The 23,063-nt window shown below is 39.6% G+C and overlaps 1 pseudogene; it reads right to left on the bottom strand.

The window, feature by feature from the left end:
• The window catches only part of LOC123723937 (protein mono-ADP-ribosyltransferase PARP14-like), a 54,277-nt pseudogene extending 34,152 nt beyond the window's left edge, over window positions 1–20,125 (bottom strand).
• Window positions 20,126–23,063: the final 2,938 nt, after the last annotated feature.

Here is a 23,063-nt window from a genome sequence, read left to right as displayed (position 1 = left end):
ATTTCTGTGTTAATATAGAGGAATTAATAAATAATCTATCTTTTTGAATAGTAGTAGTACGCTGCTAAAATGAAAATGTGGACTCAGTAGAAAACTTTGTGATAAAAGCACACAATTTGGCACAGAGGTAAATACAGTTGAAGTCGCAAGTTTACATACACATTAGCCAAATACATTTAAACTTGTTTTTTCACAATTCCTGACATTTAATCCTAGTAAAAATTGCCTGTTTTAGGTCAATTAGGATCACCACTTTACTTGAAGAATGTGAAATGTCAGAATAATAGTAGAGAGAATTATTTATTTCACCTTTTATTTCTTTCATCACATTCCCAGTGGGTCAGAAGCTTACATACACTCAATTAGTATTTGGTAGCATTGCCTTTAAATTGTTTGTTTAACTTGGGTCAAACGTTTCAGGTAGCCTTCCACAAGCTTCCCACAATAACTTGGGTGAATTTTGGCCCATTCCTCCTGACAGCTGATGTAACTGAGTCAGGTTTGTAGGCCTCCTTGCTCGCACAGACTTTTTCAGTTCTGCCCACAAATGTTCTATAAGATTGAGGTCAGGGCTTTGTGATGGCCACTCCAATACCTTGACTTTGTTGTCCTTAAGCCATTTTACTACAACTTTGGAAGTATGCTTGGGGTCACTGTCCATTTGGAAGACCTATTTGTGACCAAGCTTTAACTTCCTGACTGATGTCTTGAGATGTTGCTTCAATAAATCCACATAATTTTCCTGCGTCATGATGCCATCTATTTTGTGATGTGCACCAGTCCCTCCTGCAGCAAAGCACCCCCACAACATGATGCTGCCACCCCCGTGCCTCACGGTTGGGATGGTGTTCTTCGGCTTGCAAGCCTCCCCCTTTTTCCTCCAAACACAATGATGGTCATTATGGCCAAACAGTTCTATTTTTGTTTCATCAGACCAGTGGACATTTCTCCAAAAAGTACAATCTTTGTCCCCATGTGCAGTTGCAAACCGTAGTCTGGCTTTTTTTTTATGGCGGTTTGGAGCAGTGGCTTCTTCCTTGCTGAGCGGCCTTTCAGGTTATGTCGCTATAGGACTCGTTTTACCGTGGATATAGATACTTTTGTACCTGTTTCCTCCAGCATCTTCACATGGTCCTTTGCTGTTGTTCTGGGATTGATTTGCACTTGTTGCACCAAAGTACGTTCATCTCTAGGAGACAGAACGTGTCTCCTTCCTGAGTGGTATGATGGCTGCGTGGTCCCATGGTGTTTATACTTGCGTACTATTGTTTGTACAGATGAGCATGGTACCTTCAGGCATTTGGAAAAAGCTCCCAAGGATGAACCAGACTTGTCTACAATTTTCTTTCTGAGGTCTTGGCTGATTTCTTTTGATTTTCCCATGATGTCAAGCAAAGAGGCACTGAATTTGAAGAAGGCTTTGAAATACATCCACAGGTACACCTCCAGTTGACTCAAATGATGTCAATTAACCTATCAGAAGCTTCTAAAGCCATGACATAATTTTCTGGAATTTTCCAAGCTGTTTAAAGGCACAGTCAACTTAGTGCATGTAAACTTCTGACCCACTGGAATTTTGATACAGTGAATTATAAATGAAATAATCTGTCTGTAAACAATTGTTGGAAAAATACTTGTGTCATGCTGTCACGTCCTGACCGGTAATAGGGGTTATTTGTTATTGTAGTTTGATCAGGACGTGGCAGAGGGTATTTGTTTTATGTGGTTCGGGGTGGTGGTTTGTTTAGTAGGGTATTTGATTTATGTATTCCGGGGTTTTTTGGGCACTGTTCTATGTTAGTGCATTTCTATGTTCTGTCTAGTCTTTTGAATTTCTATGTTTTGTTAATTGGGGTTGGACTCTCAATTGGAGGCAGGCGTTTTCTAGTTGCCTCTGATTGAGAGTCCTATATATAGGTATGTGTTTGTTGAGTACTTTGTGGGAGATTGTTCTGTGTATAGCCTTGTGCCTTACCAGCCTGTGAATAGTCGTTGTGTTTTGTTTGTGTACGTGTTTATTTTGGTTCTCCTTCTTGTCCGTTTATAATAAAGAAGATGAGTGCACATTTCCCCGCTGCATTTTGGTCTAAATCTGACGATAACCGTTACACATGCACAAAGTAGATGTCCTAACCGACTTACCAAAACTATAGTTTGTTAACAAGAAATTTGTGGAGTGGTTGAAAAACGAGTTTTAATGACTACAACTTAAGTGTATGTAAACTTCCGACTTCAACTGTATGTCTACAGTAGCTGAGAAACTAATACTAAGTGTATATTGTGTAGTAAGTTGTTAGTAGCCCATGTGCCTCACCCTAATAATCTATTTTCACCTCTTAATTTCGCTTACTGTTCTGACTTGGTCGTGCACATGTAGCCTGTAACCTGTTTTTGAGAAATGTAATCATCGAATACTGTAAGAGCTTTCATTGTCTGCTTATATGCCCCTTTATTTATTCTACGGTTCTGACTTGGTGTACAGGGAGAACACTGTAAGAACGACACATGTTCTGAATTCTGTCACTGTACATGTAACAAATAGTTACATTGACTACATTCGTCCTAGCTCGCTCATTAATGTCTTAATCGAAATTACGGATTGCTTCTTATCCGCTTGTCGTCCTCTTAATTGTCAGTAGAAACCCCATTTGTTTAAGCAAATTAGCCATATCAGATATGTTTTTTTTAAAGGCAGTAAATGATGCTGAATGAACTGTTTTGCTACCAGACAAGGCTCCGCTGTTAGCCAGATGTAGCAGTGGTAAGGTGTTGGGACTCTGAGGTTGGGACAGCTTTATGTAGGCTCTAACAGTTTGTGGGCACCGTTTGTCACCGTTATAGTGCAATTAATGTATTGTTTAGTGTTGTGCTGTGTAGTGGCTTTGCTGGCATGCATCCCACTTGTTTATTTTTTTGCCCCCACCAAGATTTACATGCTAAAATCGCCACTGCTCCCCTCTATTTTCCTGGCTCCCTTTCCTCCGATCCTTTTCTTAACTCCCTTTACTTTCCTTGTTTCCTTGCTCCCTTTCCTTCCCTAGCTTCCTTTTCCCTCCTCCGTTCCTACTTCTGTTTCCTTTCCTCCATTCCTAGCTTCCTTTCCTTGTTCCCCATTGCTTCCTATCATTTCCTCGATTCCTAGACTAATTTCCCCCTTTCCCAGCTCCCTTTCCAAGGAAAGGAGGAAAGCTAAGAGAGTAGGAGAGGAAAATAAGCAAATTAAGGAAAGAGAGCAAGAATAGGAAGAAATTAAGCTAGGAAAGGAAGAAAGGAAAGGGAGCTAGGAAAATAAAATAGGGAAAGGGGGCTAGAAAAAGACGGAAAGGAAGTTCAAAGGATAGGAGGAAAGGAAATGAGCTGGGAAAGTCGAGGAGAAAAGGGAGCTAGGAATGGGAAGATAGCTAGGAAAGGAGGAAAGAGCTAGGAAATAAGGAAAGGAAGCTCAGAAAGGATAGGAGGAAAGGGGGCAAGGAAAGGAAATTAGAAACAGGAGCTAGGAAAGGAAAGAGAGCTAGGAAAGGAGGAAAGGAAGTTAGAAAAGAAAAGGAAGCAAGAAAATAAAAAAGAACGAAAGCTTCATTCCTCCCTATTAACACCGAAATCATGGTGAATTGTGTGCTTGTCAGAAAATAGTTGTCCTAAAATTTCAGAAAGATCAAAAAAAGGTTAAGAAATTACGACATTTATGAACCCTTGGTGTCAAAATTGACCCTTGTTGGCGCTTTTAGGCTTTGACATGGACTCTTTGACATGTTTCTCTGTGAACATTTTTATTTTTGAGAGTGAAAAACCAAAAAAGAAAAACCAAACCAGGAAACTTTTTACCAAGAAAACAGAATTCAGGAATATCCCAAACGGAATTTTGGAAAAATGAAGAAACTAGGAAAAAGGAGGAAAGAGAGCTAGGAAAGTAAAAAAGGAAAGGGAGCTAGGAAAAGAGGAAAGGAACCTAGGAAAGGAAAGGAAGCTAGAAAATAAAAAAAGGAAAGAAAGCTAGGAAAGGAAATAAGGAAATGGATATAGGGAAGGAGAAAGGGGGCGGCAGGTAGCCAAGTGGCTTTAGAGCATCGGACGAGTAACCGAAAGGTTGCTAGATCGAATACCCGAGCTGACAAGGTAAAAATCTGTTGTTCTGCCTCTGAACAAGGCAGTTAACCCACGGTTCCTCGGCCGTCATTGTAAATAAGAATTTGTTCTGAATTGACTTGCTTAGTTAAATAAAAGAAAGCTAGGAAAGTAGATAGGAGATAAGGAAAGGGGGTAAGGAGGAAAGATAAGAAAAGAGGAAGCTAGGAAAGAAAAGGGAGCTAGGTTAGGAGGAAAGCAATATAGGAAATGAGTAAGTAGGAAAGGGATCTCGGTAAGGAGGAAAGGGATCTTGGAAAGAAAAGGAGTTAACGTGTATGTGGTAGGGAATAACTATGGCCAGTAGATTAGTGACAGACCATTTGCTGTGGGCCTGCAGCTGGACTAGATCAGTTACAGTACAAGGGGCTCAACAGCACCCTGGCTAGATTAATGGTGTAAGGTAACTACATGTCATCTCTGCTTTTCGTGGCTAGATCACCGGTAGTGGCAGGTAACTAAATCAAGACTGTCAGATCCCAATTTTACAGGAATTGTTTACAATAATCATGAAACAGTGGATGATAAAAATGATTGTGAACCATTACAAGATATTGAACCCAAAACATTCCTTTCACCAACATTGGACCTAGTCTATGAATCGTGAGCAATATACATTTGTGTGTAGGGCATATGTTGAGCATAGAGTTCTTAGAACAGCTTTACAGACATTTTTCCATCATTACCAAAACAACCCCTCCCACATAGATCACAATTGAATTTTACTCACTTACCAGTATTTGGTTTGCCTGAGTTCACAGCAGATGGTGTTTCCTAAACATAAAAAACTTGTGTTATTCCTATTTTTATAGTTTTTTGTATTTGACTATTTAATGGAGAGATGTTTAGGCTTTTTTTGTTGATAGAATCACCTACAGAACATTGACCAAACTTCCTTGAAACACATGTACTATTAGGGACAGACAGAAATGTACTGGGGAGGGTTGTGTTTTTTTTACTGGGCACAAGGGAGGGTAGTGTATATTTTCCCTGGTTAATATTTGCTTTTCTGCTTGTATTTTTTCTATGAACAATGGCTTGACTTACAGTGCATTCAGAAAGTATTCAGACACTCTACCATAAAGGCCTGATTGGTGGAGTGCTGCAGAGATGGATGTCCTGAGATGGATGTCCTTCTGGAAGGTTCTCCCATCTCAACAGAGGAACTCTGGAGCTCTGTCAGAGTGACCATCTGGTTCTTGATCACCTCCCTGACCAAGGCCCTTCTCCCCCGATTGCTCACTTTGGCTGGGCGGCCAGCTCTAGGAAGAGTCTTGATGTTTCCAAACTTCTTCCATTGAAGAATGATGGAGGCCACTGTGTTCTTGGGGACCTTCAATGCTGAAGAAATGTTTTGGAACCTTTCTGCAGATCTGTGCCTCTACACAATTCTGTCTCTGAGCTCTACGGACAATTCCTTTGACCTCATGGCTGGGTTTTTGCTCTGACATGCACTGTCTACTGTGGGACCTTATATAGACGTGTGTGTGCCTTTCCAAATCATGTCCAATCAATTGAATTTACCACAGGTGGACTCTAATCAAGTTGTAGAAACAGGATGCACCTGAGCTCAATTTCGAGTCTCATAGCAAAGGGTCTGAATACTTATTTAAATAAGGTATTTCTGTTTTTATTTTTAATACATTTGCAAATATTTCTAAAAACCTGTTTTTGCTTTGTCATTGTGGGGTATTGTGTGGAGATTGATGAGGAACAAAATGTATTAAATCAATTTTAGAATAAGGCTGTAACGTAACAAAATGTGGAAAAGGAGAAGGGGTCTGAATACTTTCCCAATGCACTGTACTTTTGATATTTCCCTAATAAAGTTTAGAGACGTTTGTGATGGTTTGGTTTGGTGTGGTGTGGCTATTATTAAGGTTTACATACTACAGGCCTATGATATGAAGTCAGTACGCCCTGGCGCTCCAACTGACTCTGACAGTTGAACTTGAGTTGAGGAAGACTGTTTCAGGCCTACCAGAGTTACTCCTATAATCTAACAATATAATGCTTACCTTTATACAACTTATTCTGATAGAAAATTAACAAATTAGCCTCCTTCTGTATTGCTATATCTGTATAGCAGACGCAGTAGCCATCTGACATAAAGAAATACATGTTGGTGTCTAGCATGCCACCGGCATATCTCTCTCTCTATCTCTCTGGGGTTAGGCCTAAGCTTCTCTTTATTTTATATTCAATTAATATTCAATTATTATTCAATTATTTAAAAAAAATATCAGACAGTGGACAACTAAACCTATAGGCCTATGCATGCAATGCCTCTGATACGTTTAGTGTTAAAATTTCTGACAGCTGAACCGTGAGATGGACAATTATTATTTTAGGAAAGTAGCCTAAAAACCAATAAAAAAATTGGGTATACATGTTTGCATATGCTACACATCGAAACACAAGGAATAGTGTTTTTGTTATAGCTGTTTTTAAGGACACGTAAATGTGGCTCATTTGGCCAACATGCCTTGTTTATTGATGGCGTTGGCTGCGCCAGGTCGGATCTGAATGTATCTGGTAAAGCCCTGTCTTATCTCAGCTCACTGGTCACCATAGCAACACCCACCTGTAGCACCCGCTCCAGCAGGTATATTGCACGGGTCATCCCCAAAGCCAACACTTCCTTTGGCCGATTTTCCATCCAGTTCTCTGCTGCCAATGACTGGAACGAATTGCAAAAATCTCTGAAGCTGGAGTCTTATATCTCCCTCTCTAAACTTCAAGCATAAGCTGTCAGAGCAGCTTACCGATCACTGTACCAGTACACAGCCAATCTGTAAATAGCACACCCGACTACCTCATCCCCATATTATTACTTACCCTCTTGCTCTTTTGCACACCAGTATCTCTACTTGAACATCATCATCATCTGCACATATATCACACTAGTATTAATGCTAAGTTGTAATTATTTTTGAATCTATGGCCTATTTATTGCCTACCTCGCTACTCTTCTACATTTGCACACACTGAACATAGATTCTATTTTTATTTTATTTTGTTATTGACTGTACGTTTGTTTATGTGTAACTCTGTTGTTTTTGTCGCACTGCTTTGCTTTATCTTGGCCAGGTCGCAGTTGTAAATGAGAACTTGTTCTCAACTGGCCTACCTGGTTAAATAAAGGTGAAATAAAAAATAAAAAACTATGGATGTCCGTTAAATTTCTCAAATGTCCGGTAAATTAAAATCTAGCCTGTCATGTTGTCCGGTGCCAAATTTTCCCAAAGGAAACTCTGAAATGTTTTATGAAGATTTTTGAATATTCCCATTAAAATCTGTCGTCAATTGGATGGAAACCTAGCTATAGACACCCTAAAGACTCTGGCGAGTGTGCTAGTCCAGAGTCACTTTGATTATGACTGTACATCATTGTTCACCAGCAGCCCCAAACATTTAAAGAATAAGCTACCATCCAAACAACCTTGTAAGAATTGTACTTAAAACCTCTCTTGGATAGGGGGCAGTATTTTCACGTCCAGATGAAAAGCGTGCCCAAAGTAAACTGCCTGCTACTCAGGCCCAGAAGGATATCCATATAATTAGTAGATTTGGATAGAAAACACTCCGAAGTTTCTACAACGGTTAGAATAATGTCTGTGAGTATAACAGAACTGGCAGGCGAAACCCCGAGCACAATCCATCCAGGGAATTTTTTTGTTGTTGAGGTCAATGTGTTTTCCATTAGGTTTCTAAGGAAGCCCTATTTAATAGGAACCTGGTTGCAGTTCCTATGACTTCCACTAGATGACAACAGTCTTTAGAAATTGATTGATGTTTTTCTTTTGAGAAATGAAGAAGTATTGCTGTTCTTTGTAAGTGTCACTCCTGTGGACTCTACTGTTTTGGTGCGTGTGAACTATCCGGTATTAGAAACAGTTCATTCCGTCTTAAATTTGACAGAATATTTACGTTTCAGGGTACCTAAAGTTGGATTAGGAACGTTGTTTGAAATGTTTGGACCAAGTTTACAGGTAACTTATTAGATACTTTGTAGTCATGTTGGAACCGGTGAATTTCTGAATGAAACGCGTCAAATAAATGGACATTTTGTGTATATAAAGAAGGAATTTATCAAACAAAACGACCATTCATTGTGTCACTGAGACATTTGGAATTGCAAAAAGAAGAAGATCTTCAAAGGTAAGGCATTTATTATATGGCTATTTCTGACTTTTCTGTCGCACCTGCCTGATTGAAATATGATTTTCATGTGTTTGTATGCGGGGCACTGTCCTCAGATAATCGCATGGTTTGCTTTCGCCGTAAAGCCTTTTTCAAATCTGACACAGCGGCTGGATTAACAAAAAGTGAAGCTTTATTATGATGTATTACACTTCTATTTTCGTGAAGGTTGAATATTGATATTACTGTAGTTTGAATTTCGCGCGCTGCAATTTCACTGGATGTTGTCAAATCAATCCTGCTAATGGGATTTGAGTGGTAGTCGCATTTAAGGGATCCCTAAGAGGTTATGTATTTCTGTAAAAAATAGTGACCACAATAGAAATAAGTCCCCGACTTTATTGTGCAATACCGGTCACTTTAAAAATCTTTGTGCATTTATGTATTTTTTTAACAAACAAATAAAATCAATCAATCCAAACTGCAGCATCCAATTGATGAATGGAAAGTGACATCTGTTACAAAACACCAAAAACGTAATGACATTCGGACATTGCCAAGCCTTTGATACTGGCTAAGCCTACAAGGCAGGGAGAAATGTATTTTCTGTTTGTCGAGATTGATTGTGGTGTTGAAAATGCAAACCATGACATTGAAGTGCCCGAAGTTGGCATGCTTTGTTTATTGGTTGTGTGGTGCATTGGCACAGAAACCTATTGGTGGAAAATGAGTTGCATATATTTTATGCAATTAAAAATATGGCATTAAAATGTTGAAAATCTGATTTCCCCCTATCTGATCATTGTCTGCAGCCGGCTCTGAGTGTAATGAAACAGGCAGGGAGATTGAGCTCGTCTGTGGTGGTCAGCGAACCCTCAACCTTCTGGCCCGTAGCCCTGTGTGACATTGACTGTGCCATAAAGCATCCTGAAGTGGAAAAGTCCGATATCTACGTTAATAAACACAGGGTCACTACAGTTATTATTATTTTTGGTCGTAAATATTATTTTGAGTTAATTATATAAGACTATCAAATCACACGGAGCAGGACCAGAACAATGCTGTGATCAACATTTCTGGAGAACACTTTTCTGATGATTGCGTAAGTGTCTTGTCTAAAGGACTGTCCTTTGCCCCCACATACTCAACTAATGAATTCAATACAAAGATTGATCTATTTTGTTTCTACAGGAATCTACATATGAAGGCCTGGTACAAGCAAAACATCTCTCCAACTACAGACACCAGTGTCTCAGGTCAGGCAGTTTCTGTGCCCTCAAAAACACCTTTTAAGCCCAATCGTCCAGAATGCCACACTAAATACATTTGCCAAGAAGGTGAATTTTGATGTGGAGAATCTGTTTAAGGGTAAAATTGACTCCAACCAAACACGATGTAATCTTTTCTAAGACAGAGATGGATGCAGTTCAATCATTATCCAAAAATTAATGGATTGTGTTTAAAAAAGCAGACAAAGGTGGCGCTACAGTAGTGTGGACTAAAGACAAATATGTGACAGAAGCCTACCGTCAATTAGACAATGATGAATTCTATCAATCTCTTACCTTCAACCCTATAGAGGACGTAAAAACTGAATTGAAACAGATCCATTTTGGATCCTTCTAATAACCATTTCTTTGACCGGATTATATGGTGGGGACGCTGTATTGATGATGTTTGCCTGTTTTGGTCCGGCTCAGAAGATTAACTTATTTCCTTCCACCAATACCTTAACAGCATTAACCCTAACATCAAACTAACTATGGAGTACAGCAAGGATAACATTCATTTTTTGGATGACAAAAAATGTTGTTTGTTGTTTGCACACATGAATCTTTATGAAGCCTACAGATGGGAATACCATTCTGAGGGCAGACAGCTTTCACCCCAAAAGGCTAAAAGAGAACATTCCATATGGCCAATTCTAAAGAGTCGGCAGAATTTGCGATCAGGTAACAGACTACAGTGTCAAATCTGCTGAATTGGAGAATCGTTTCTTGAATCGGGGCTACAGTGTTCAGGTCCTGAAAGATGCAGGTATAAGGGCTGGATTACTTGACAGAGAGAACTTGTTGTGAAGGGGACTGCCTTGTGATACATCAGAGAGAGAGTATTTTGTTACAAAATACAGCACTGAAGCAGATAATATTAAAAGAATCATTAAAAATAATTGGGGAATCATCCAAAGTGATACGCTACTACGCCAAGTCTTTCCTGAGCCACCAGTCATAAGCTTTAAGAGATGTCCTACCCTAAATGACAAATTAGTCCACAGCTATCTTCCTGGTGACTCTCAAAAAACTTGGCTTGACCACAAACCCAAGGGCTCTTTTAAATGTAACCAGTGCAACCATTGCAGAAATATTGCACAGAAAAGTATTTTGTTGACACGGCTTCTAAAATGGAGTATTACGTCAAGCATTTCATTAACTGCAAAACCACTCATGTCATCTACAGATTGGAATGTCCACAGTGCAAGGTGTTCTACATTGGACGGACAAAGAGACGCCTTCAAGACCACTTAGCGGAACACAAGTACACCATACAGGTAGGCAATGAAGACTACCCCATGGCAAGGCACTACAAGTCCTTACACCATGGCAACCCTGCCTCCCTACAAGCTATGGGTACTGATCATGTTCCGGCCTCAATTAGAAAAGGGGACCGTCTTAAACAGTTAAACCAAAGAGAAAGTTTTGGGATTTACAAACTACAGGCCACTAAGTACCCTGGTTTAAATGAAGATATGGATTTCTCACCCTTCCTGTAGGGTTGTGATAGGTCCATTTGTTGTCATCTAGTGGACATTTTGCTCAATTGCCCTCAGCTATGTTTAGACTGTTGTTGTCCATGTTTGCTGTGTTCTAGTGTACTATGGAATATATTGCTTTCCTATTCTTGACACTTCTCCCAGACATATTTAAGGTTAGAACTACCTTTCTAGGCGTTCTGATGCTTCTAATTGGAGTTGAATTTTTTGATAACATAGCTACAGTATTTCACTTTTTTTGCTTAAAGGTATGTGTAATCAAATTAGGGCTAATTGGAAAAGCTGTTCAAAAGAGGACATTGTATTATTATTTCTTTGTACTCCCTGACGAAGGCCATGCAGCTGAAATGCGTAGGATTTTTAAAACTTTGTTGCCATTGAACATGCCATACAAATAAAGGTATTTTAATTCATTATATGAAGAGTGGCTTGGTCCTCCTTTGTTTTTGATGAGGGGGGAGGGTGTTCCGTTTAGTTTAGGGGGGTGCACTTTTTTTTTATGACACCTTGAGTTGGACCAGCCCCTCCTCCCCAGAAAATGTTGATCTGTCGCTTAAAATCATGGTACTGTATATAAGATTTTGGAAAAAGGACACCAACAGTGTCTTGAGGCTGTAAAAGGATCATGATTGGACATTTTCATGGACCACTGACCTGTGAACTTGTGACCCCATCTGGTGGCAGTCGAACGGTCAGTTTCAGCATTCCTTGATCCAACTTGATCTCATGCACTTGCTTCCCAAGAACCTTCTGCCTGGCTGTGCATGGGACAGAAAATACACAATCTTACCAATTTATAAAGCTCCAAAGTTTGAAACCAGCAACTGAAATCGCAGCCATGATAATTTTTTGTAGCAACTCTTGTTTCCTACAGACAACAGTATTCCTATTCTCTATACTTGACCTTGGGTATCACTTTATTTGTATATTACCAAACAGGTGCTTTGTAGGTGTTTCAACTAACTAGCCACTAACCCTAACCAGGGAACTGTAACTGCTTTTCAACATCATATTCATAATCTCCAGCACCATCACCCCCAACATCAACATGTGTAAACAACATCAACATGTGTAAACAACATCAACATGTGTAAACAACATCAACATGTGTAAACGGCAGGTTTTTATTAATTGCCGTCAAAAAGATAGAAGAAGATATGTGTTACCAATGACAGAAACACTGCCATATTCTAGTGTGCATCATGTCATTGTAATACTGCAGTGGGCAAATTATGGTCACACAGATTGTTTCTTGGTAGTTTTCAAAAAATCTACTTTGAAAACGAATGTATACACCTCACACATGTGGTTAACCTGTTTAGGATAGGGGGCAGTATTTTCACGGCCGGAAAAAAAACGTACCCGATTTAATCTGGTTATTACTCCTGCCCAGAAACTAGAATATGCATATAATTATTTGATTTGGATAGAAAACACCCTAAAGTTTGTAAAACTGTTTGAATGGTGTCTGTGAGTATAACAGAACTCATATGGCAGGCCAAAACCTGAGAAGATTCTATATGGGAAGTGCCCTGTCTGACCATTTCTTGGCCTTCTGTAGCCTCTTTATCGAAAATAGAGGATCTCTGCTGTAACGTGACATTTTCTAAGGCTCCCATAGGCTCTCAGAAGGCGCCAGAACGGGGAATGATAACTCTGCAGTCCCTGGGCGAAAAACAGTAGGGGTTTTGGAAAGTTGTCGTTCTGAGAACAATGACACTGGTGCGCGCGTGCATGTGAAGACTCCATTTTCTATTTTCAGTGTTTGAACGAAAACAAGGTCTCCCGGTTGGAATATTATCGCTATTTTACGAGAAAAATCGCATAAAAATTGATTTTAAACAGCGTTTGACATGCTTCGAAGTACGGTAATGGAATATTTTCAAATGTTTTGTCACGATACGCGCCGGCGCGTCACCCTTCGGATAGTGTCTTGAACGCAAGAACAAAACGCAGCTATTTGGATATAACTATGGATTATTTGGAACCAAAACAACATTGGGTGTTGAAGTAGAAGTCCTGGGAGTGCATTCTGACGAAGAACAGCAAAGGTAATCCAATTTTTCTTATAGTAAATCTGAGTTTGGTGAGTGCCAAACTTGGTGGGTGTCAAAATAGCTAGCCATGATGGCCGGGCTATCTACTCAGAATATTGCAAAATGTGCTTTCACCGAAAAGCTATTTTAAAATCGGACACCGCGATTGCATAAAGGAGTTCTGTATCTATAATTCTTAAAATAATTGTTATGTTTTTTGTGAACGTTTATCGTGAGTAATTTAGTAAATTCACCGGAGGTTTTCGGTGGGTATGCTAGTTCTGAGCGTCACATGCTAATGTGAAAGGCTGGTTTTTGATATAAATATGAACTTGATTGAACAAAACATGCATGTATTGTATAACATAATGTCCTAGGAGTGTCATCTGATGAAGATCATCAAAGGTTAGTGCTGCATTTAGCTGTTGTTTTGGTTTTTGTAACATTATATGCTAGCTTGAAAAATGGGTGTGTGATTATTTCTGGCTGGGTACTCTCCTGACATAATCGAATGTTTTGCTTTCGTTGTAAAGCCTTTTTGAAATCGGACAATGTGGTTAGATAAAGGAGAGTCTTGTCTTTAAAATGGTGTAAAATAGTCATATGTTTGAAAAATTTACGTTTTTGGATTTTTGAGGTGTTTGTAATTCGCGCCACGCTCTATCATTGGATATTGGCGAGGAATTCCGCTAGCGGAACATCTAGATGTAAGATACCTGTACCATGTCAGATATAGAGTTGAAATGTATACCATTTTGAGTTTGCATATCAATATTACACTATATACATCACAGACAACTGAGATATAACAAAACCGTTTCACTTTATTTTTTACTCTTTGCTACATTGTAGAATTATAGTGAAGACATCAAAACTATGAAATGGAATCATGTAGTAACCAAAAAAAGTGTTAAAAAAATCTAAATATATTTTCGATTCTTCAAAGTAGCCACCCTTTGCTTTGATGACAGCTTTGCACACTCTTGGCATTCTCTCAACCAGCTTCACCCGTAGTGCTTTTCCAACAGTCTTGAAGGAGTTCCCACATATGCTGAGCACTTGATGGCTGCTTTTCCTACACTCTGCAGTTCTACTCATCCCAAGCCATCTCAATTGGGTTGAGGTTGGGTGATTGTGGAGGCCAGGTCATCTGATGCAGCACTCCATCACTCTCCTTCTTGATCAAATAGCCCTTACACAGTCTGGAGGTGTGTTGGGTCATTGTCCTGTTGAAAAACAAATGATAGTCCCACTAAGCCCAAACCAGATGAGATGGCGTATCGCTACGGAATGCTGTGGTAGCCATGCTGGTTACATCTGCCTTGAATTGTAAATAAATCACTGACAGTGTCAGCAGCAAAGCACCATCACACCTCATCCTCCATGCTTCACGGTGGGAACCACACATGCAGAAATCGTCCGTTCATCTACTCTGCGTTGGAACCAAAAAATCTCAAATTTGTACTCATCAGACCGGTCTAATGTCCATTGCTTGTGTTTCTTGGCCCAAGCAGTCTCTTCTTATTGGTGTCCTTTAGAAGTCGTTTCTTTGCAGCAATTCGACCATGAAGGCCTGATTCACGCAGTCTCCTCTGAACAGTTGATGTTGAGATGTATCTGTTACTTGAACTGCAAAAGGGCTGCAATCTAAGGCTGGTAACTCTAATGAACTTATCCTCTGCAGGAGAGGTAACTCTGGGTTTTCCTTTCCTGTGGTGGACCTCATGAGAGCAGATTCATCATAGCGCTTGATGTTTTTTGCGACTGCACTTGAAGAAACTTTCAAAGTTCTTGACATGTTCAGGATTGACTTACCTTCATATCTTAAAGTAATGATGGACTGTCGTTTCTCTTTGCTCATTTGAGCTGTTCTTGCCATAATATGGACTTGGTCTAATACCAAATAGGGCTATATTCTGTATACCCCATCTATCTTGTCACAACACAACTGATTGGCTCAAACACATTAAGAAAGAAAGAAATTCCACAAATTAACTTTTAACAAGGCACACATGTTAAGGCTAGGGGGCAGTATTTTTACATTCGGATGAAAAGCATGCCCAGAGTAAACTGCCTGCTACTCAGGCCCAGAAGCTAAGATATGCATATTATTAGTAGATTTTAATAGAAAACACACTGAAGTTTCTCAAACTGTGTGAATGATGTCTGTGAGTATAACAGAACTCATATGGCAGGCATAAACCTGAGAAAAATCCAACCAGAAAGTGAAAAGTCTGAGAATTGTAGTTCTTCTTTTGATTCTCTATCGACGCTACAGTGTCTGTGGGGGACGTTGCACTTCCTAAGGCTTCCATTGGCTGTCTAAAGCCTTCAGAAAGTGGTTTGAGCATTTTCCTGTCACTGGGCAGATAATAGGAGCTCAGTTATTGAGTGGTCTGCCTGGCAACAAAGGGATTGGATATGCGCCGTCACGCGAGCAAGCCGTTCCTTCTTTTTCTTCTTGAATGAATATACTATTGTCCGGTTGGAATATTATCTTAATTTTAAGTTAAAAATACCATAAAGATTGATTTTAAACAGTGTTTGACATGCTTCTAAGTACGGTAATGGAACATTTTCACTTTTCGTCTCTCGTTCTGCGCTCGCGCGTTATGCCTTTGGATAAGTGATCTGTACGCACGAACAAAACGGAGGTATTTGTACATAAATATGTATTATTTCGAAACAAAAACAACATTTCTTGTGGAAATAGCAGTCCTGGGAGTGCATTCTGACGAAGATCAGCAAAGATAAGAGAATATTTCTAATACTAATTCTGAGTGTAGGTTGCCCCGAACTTGGTGGGTGTCTGAATAGCTCACCATGATGGCTGAGCTATGTACTCAGAATATTGAAAAATGTGCTTTCTCCGTAAAACTATTTTAAAGTCTGACACAGCGGTTGCATCCAGGGGTAGTCTATCTCACAGACACCATTCAAACAGTTTTAGTGTTTTCTATCCAAATCTACTAATAATATGCATATTCTAGTTTCTGGGCCAGAGTAGTAACCTGTTTAAATTGGGTACGTTTTTCATCCGGCCGTGAAAATACTGCCCCCTTGCCCAGACAGGTTAAGGAGAAGTGTATCTTTAATTCTATGTAAAACACTTGTATCTTATATCAACGTTTATGATGAGTATTTCTGTAAATTGATGTGGCTCCCTGTAAAATCACTAGATGTTTTGGAGGCAAAACATTACTGAACATAACGTGCCAATGTAAACTGAGATTTTTGAATATAAATATGAACTTTATCGAACAAAACATACATGTATTGTGTAACACGAAGTCCTATGAGTGCCATCTGATGAAGCTCATCAAAGGTTAGTGATTAATTTTATCTCTATTTCTGCTTTTTGTGACTCCTCTCTTTGGCTGGAAAATGGCTGTATGTTTTTTTGTGACTAGGCGCTGACCTAACATAATCATATGGTATGCTTTCGCCGTAAAGCCTTTTTGAAATCAGACACTGTGGCTGCATTAACAAGAAGTTTATCTTTAAAATGGTGTATAATACTTGTATGTTTGAGGAATTTTAATTATGAGTGTCACGACACCGACGGATGGTGGCGCCCCTCCTCGGCCGGGCGGAGTTCGGCGGTCGTCGTCGCCGGCCTACTAGCTGCCATCGATCCTTTTTTGTTTCACTTTCTGTTGGTTAGGTCTAGGTAGGCACGCACCTGTTTTGGGTTAGTTATTAGTAGGGGGGGTTATTTAGTTTAGCGCAGGATGTCTGTGTTTGTGCGTGATTATGTTTCTTGTCCGGTTTATGTGCTTGAGGAACGTGTGCTGGTTTTCCTCTGCCTGTGGTTGGTTTCTTTGTGTTCACCACCGCAGAAGTATTTAAGGGCTGCGTCCCTATTTTTGGCGACCATATCTACTTTCTGGAATAAAGAAGTGTGGTCAAGAATTCTCTGTCTCCTGCGCCTGACTCTACCTCTCCTGCTTTCTTGAGCCAGCCCGTGACAATGAGATTTCTGTTTTTTGAATTTTTTGCACTTTCACTGGCTGTCCATTAACGGGATTTGAGCCCTAAGAAGTTTTAATTGTATTGCATTCCAGGTGACTACCTCATGAAGCTGGGAGAGAATGCCAATAGTGTGCAAAGCTGTCTTCAAGGCAAAGGGTGGCTACTTTGAAGAATCTAGAATATATCCTTTTTTGCTTACTTAATGATTCAGTATGTGTTAATTCATGTACAAAATAGTAAAAATGAAGAACAACCCTGGAATGAGTAGGTGTGTCCAAAGTTTTGACTGGTACTGTATATATATATATATATATATATATATATATATATATATATAAATAAAAGGCCAAACTCTTGAGGCCAAAGAGGGTGCTTTTGGTAGTTGACTGCAGGAAAGGGCTACACAACTTTAAGTAGGCAAAGGTTACTTTAGTAAGAACGTTTGGGGCATAAAGTAATAAAAAGCAGATATACACTAAGTGTACAAAGCCTCAATTCGTTGGGACATGGACTCTACAAGGTGTGGAATTCTTTCCACAGGGATGCTGGCCCATGTTGACTCCAATGCTTCCCACAGTTGTGTCAAGTTGGCTGGATGTCCTTTGGGTGGTGGACCATTCTTGATACACACAAAAAAGTTATAACAATACTTTGTGTAGTGGTCTTTATAGGACAATGTCATGTTTTATTCAACAGCAAAAATTGTAGCCAACAATAATTTACAGAATACATATTCGAAACCAGACATGATTTAATATTCTTCCATGGAAATTGCAGAATTAAAATGTGCTTTGTTGAATCTTCAATCTTCCTATGTGAAACTATTTTGGTTTGGAATTCCCATTGTTAGAGCCTATCCTGCCCATAATATACTAGGCAACACACACGTGGCCAGTACATTCATAAGAAGTGCCATTGTTTACATCGTTACCTAGCAACACACTACTGCTGCTACTACTACTACTGTACTACTGCTACTAATACTAATACATTTGCCCATCCATGCAACTTATAAACTTGATCTCCAATGTAAAAAGCATCTGGACCAGTGGAGGCTGCTGAGGGGAAGGACAGCTCAAATGGAATGGCATCAAACCGTGTGTTTGATGTATTTGATACCATTCCACCAATTCCGCTCCAGCCATTACCACAAGCCCGTCATCCCCAATTAAGGGTCCACCAACATCCTGTGATCTAGACATTATCTCTGACATTTGCAAAATTGTTACAATATTGCAATATGATCTCCACTGTATAATTAATTAACGTGTCTGGACGGGACAAACGGGCAGATCACGAATCAGCATCATTTTCAAGGATATATAGCCTACAAAGAAATTTCAAGAAAAACTGAAAATTCATTGAAAAATAGATAAAACTAAACGATTTTTTGCAACTAAACACAATGTGGAATGTCTGAAAGTGTCTTCACATAATTAGCTTACATTTGACCTTTCCGTTGGGACAAATTAAATTAAATAAGGGTTGTTATTTCATAATAGTGTATCTTATAAACAGCCTTATGCATTTGATTTCATTATGCACATAACCTCATCTGGTGTGGATCATATGATTTGAATCATCTATACATCAAAGTTACCCTAGTAAGAACATTGGGGGCAGAAAGTAAGAAAAAGTAGACATAGATGTTTACTGCAGGGTGTGGTGAAATCTTTCAACTTTCACTTTTCTTCTGACTAGTTTCACTAGAATAAACTGTGGCTGCTGTTCAGAATTCTCTGGAAGCCTCTTCCTGCACCGATTAAATCGTCAACCCTGTTACGTTCAACACTGTTACGGTCAACCCTGTTACTTTATTTGACACATAATAGCGAGTCGTTTATTCTTCAGGTGGGACAAGATGTTTTTTCTTTTAGTTGAACATGTGCTCTTTATGACAATGTGAAAGTGTGAAATAACATTTTTTTTTTGGACCAAGTTACACTACCCAAAAGGTACTCAATTGGTGGACCGACCCAATTATCATAGGCATAGCCTACAATAATTTACAGAAAGCCTATTCAAAACTAAATATATTTTTCTATTTAAAATATGTACAGAAAATACACATTTCAGAAAATGATGTGTCTCAATGTGTTAATTGCATAATTCAAATGTCCTTCTGATTTAACATGGTATAAGTGTTTATCATATATGCATAGTCACTTTAACTATACATTCATGTAGATACTACCTCAATTGGCCCGACCAACCAGTGCTCCCGCACATTGGCTAACCGGGCTATCTGCATTGTGACCCGTCTCCCACACTTTTACGCTACTGCTACTCTCTGTTCATCATATATGCATAGTCACTTTAATCATATCTACATGTACATACTACCTCAATCAGCCTGACTAACCGGTGTCAGTATGTAGCCTCGCTACTTTTATAGCCTCGCTACTGTATATAGCCATGCTACTGTTATTTTTCACTGTCTTTTTACTGTTGTTTTTATTTCTTTACTTACCTATTGTTCACCTAATACCTTTTTTGCACTATTGGTTAGAGCCTGTAAGTAAGCATTTCACTGTAAGGTCTAACGAAAGAAACCTGCCTCTGATTGGAAACCATACTCGGCCACACATAGAAAACGAACATAGACAATGAAAACTAGAACAAATCCCCTCTAAATAAACCAACCCCAAAACACACAAAAACAACACCCCCTGCCATGCCCTGACCATACTACAATTACAAATGACCCCTTTACTGGTCAGGACGTGACAGAGTGTCTTCACATATTTAGCTTACATATAACCCTTCCACTAGGACAATGAAAATAAATGAGGGTTGTTATTTCATAATAGTGTATCTTATAAACAGCCTTATGCCTTTGATTTCAATATGCACATAACCTGTATAATTTGTGGAAAAACAAGTGAACTTTTATAAAACTTACCCTCCTCTGTCCGGAACCACACAACTGCTCTTTGTCCATTTGAGACTTCAACTAGACAATCACCACCGTTGGACTTTTTACTCTGGAAATATTTGATCAACTTGTTTTGTACTTTGGGGACATCAGGGTTTCCTAGCTCAACAAGCAGAGAGAATGAGTATGCTTCTGCCATTGCTGCTGGCCATCAATGAATGAACAAATCTGTAGGCTGCTGTAGAGATAGACAGCGTATTCACCGCAGGGTGTGGTGTGTTCTTTCTGGTTTCACTTTTGCTTATGTTTTTGTGAAAAAAGATCTTATTTGACAATGAAACATTATATTGCAGCAACATAACATACAGTAGATTACAAATAAACAGATCAAAGAAATGATTCCTTCAAGACAATGAAAAAAACAACAACTAAGGGCTGTGTAGTAAATCCTTTATTTTCAGGAATGCACAAAAATGTGTGATACTTGGTGACAAAACTGCTGCAACAGAATTTGTCAACAGAATTTGTCAACAGAATTTGTCAAGACGTTTTAATTTTGCCATGTGGTCCCTTATCTTAGCTGTAAGTCAAACTCTACATAAAGTGAAACTAAAATGTCATTTTAGGCATTAATTCTGAATGGTTAGGGATAGGGTAAGGGATAGTTTAGGGTTAAGGTTTGTGAAAGGCTTAAAACAAAAAACAGTATATAACACTAATCTATTTATATGAGAAAAATCTAGTTTTTTTTAAATCACCTTTTTATTTCATTTTATTTACCTTGTCAAATTGAACTAAGATAAAAGGAAAGAGTTGTATGTTAAACATCCAGCTCTTTTCCCCAACCACCACATGACATAAGTACTTAAATGATTCCTTTAAGTCAATGAAAAAAACAACCAAGGGCTGCACCTTTACTTTCAGCTATGAACATAATATAATTGTGTAAAGCGGTGGTTGTCAACTGGTTTTGTTTTGGTATGGAAAACTCACCTGGTTGCCTCAGTCGCGACCCGATATTCATATCGCGGGTGGGAAAAATCCAGTAAAAGGCAACATGGGAAATTATTTCCTGAAAAATATATAAATGCAACATATAAAGTGTTGGTCCCATGTTTCATGAGCTGAGATAAAAGTTACCAGAAATGTTCCTTATGCACAAAAAGCTTATTTCTCTCAAATTTTGTGCACAAATTTGTTCATATGCCTGTTAGTGAGCATTTCTCCTTTTCCAAGATAATCCATCTACCCGACAGGTGTGGCGTATCAAGAGGCTGATTAAACAGCATGATCATTGCACATGTTCACCCTATGCAGGGGGAAATAAAAGGGCACTCTAAAATGTGCAGTTTTGTCACACAACACAATGACACAGATGTCTCAAGTTTTGAGGGAGTGTGCAATTGGCATGCTGACTGCAGGAATGTCCACAAGAGCTGTTGCCAGATAATTGTTACTTTTTCTACCATAAGCCACCTCCGACGTCATTTTAGAGAACTTGGAAACACGTCCAACTTGCCTCACAACCGCAGACCATGTGAAACCACTCAAGCCCAGGACCTCCACATAGGGCTTCTTCACCTGCGGGATTGTCTGACACCAGCCACCCGGAGAGCTGATGAAACTGAGGAGTATTTCTGTCTGTAATAATGCCATTTTGTGGGGAAAAACTCATTCTGATTGGCTGGGCCTAGCTCCTCAGTGGGTGGGCCTGGCTCCCAAGTGGGTGGGCCTATGCCCTCCCAAGCCCACTCATGGCTGGGCCCCTGCTCCTGCCTCTGCCCTTTATATTTTTGTTCAGTACATAATGCTGTATTGATATGTAGCAGTTACAGTACCTTCGGAAAGTATTCAGACCAATTGACTTTGTCCACATTTTGTTACGTTACAGCCTTATTCTAAAATAGATTAAATAAAAACAAATCTTCAGCAATCTCCACACAATATCCCATAATAACAAAGCAAAAACAGTTTTTTTTGAAATTTTTGCAAATGTATTATATAAAAACGGAAATATCACATTTACATAAGTATTCAGGCCCTTTGCAATGAGACTCGAAATTGAGCTCAGGTGCATCCTGTTTCCGTTGATCATCCTTGAGATGTTTCTACAACTTGATTAGAGTCCACCTGTGGTAAATTGAATTCATTGGACATTATTTGGAAAGGCACACACCTGTCTTTATAATGTCCCACAGTTGACAGTGCACGTCAGAGCAAAAACCAAGCCATGAGGTCAAAGGAATTGTCCGTAGAGCGCCGAGACAGGAATGTGTCGGGGTACAGATCTGGGAAATGGTACCCAAACATTTCTGCAGCATTTAAGGTCCCCAAGAACACAGTGGCCTCCATCATTCTTCAATGGAAGAAGTTTGGAACCACCAAGACTTCCTAGAGCTGGCCGCCCGGCCAAACTGAGGAATCTGGGGAGAAGGGCCTTGGTCAGGGAGGTGACCAAGAACCCAATGGTCACTCTGACAGTGCTTTAGAGTTCTTCTGTGGAGATGGGAGAACCTTCCAGAAGGACAACCATCTCTGCAGCACTCCACCTATCAGGCCTTTATGGTAGTGGCCAGATGGAAGCCACGCCTCAGTAAAAGGCACATGACAGCCCACTTGGAGTTTGCCAAAAGGCACCTCAAGACTCTCAGACCATGAGAAACAAGATTCTCTGGTCTGATGAGACCAAGTTTCAAGTCTTTGGCCTGAATGCCAACCGTCAGGTCGGAAGGAAACCTGTCACCATCCCCAAGGTGAAGCATGGTGGTGGCAGCATCATGCTGTGGGGGTAATCAAATGGTTACCCAGACTACCTGCATTGACCATTTTTTGCACTGACTTTATGCCCACACACTGGACTCTACCCACACACTCACACATGCATACACTGACACCCCAACACGCGCACACATGCATACTGACGCCATACACACATTCACACACACTTTCACACTCACCACATACGCTGCTGCTACTGTCTTATCTATCCTGTTGCCTAGTCACTTTACCCCTACCTATATGTACATAACTACTTCAATTACCTTGTACCCCTGCACATCGACTCGGTACTGCTACTTCCTGTATATAGCCATGCTATATTTACTTGTTATTGTTATTCACTGTGTAATTGTTCCTTGTGTCA

Source organism: Salmo salar, chromosome ssa26 (assembly GCF_905237065.1).
Source record: "Salmo salar chromosome ssa26, Ssal_v3.1, whole genome shotgun sequence".
Classification (NCBI taxonomy): Eukaryota; Metazoa; Chordata; class Actinopteri; order Salmoniformes; family Salmonidae; genus Salmo; species Salmo salar.
This window is presented reverse-complemented; position numbering and strand designations above follow the sequence as displayed.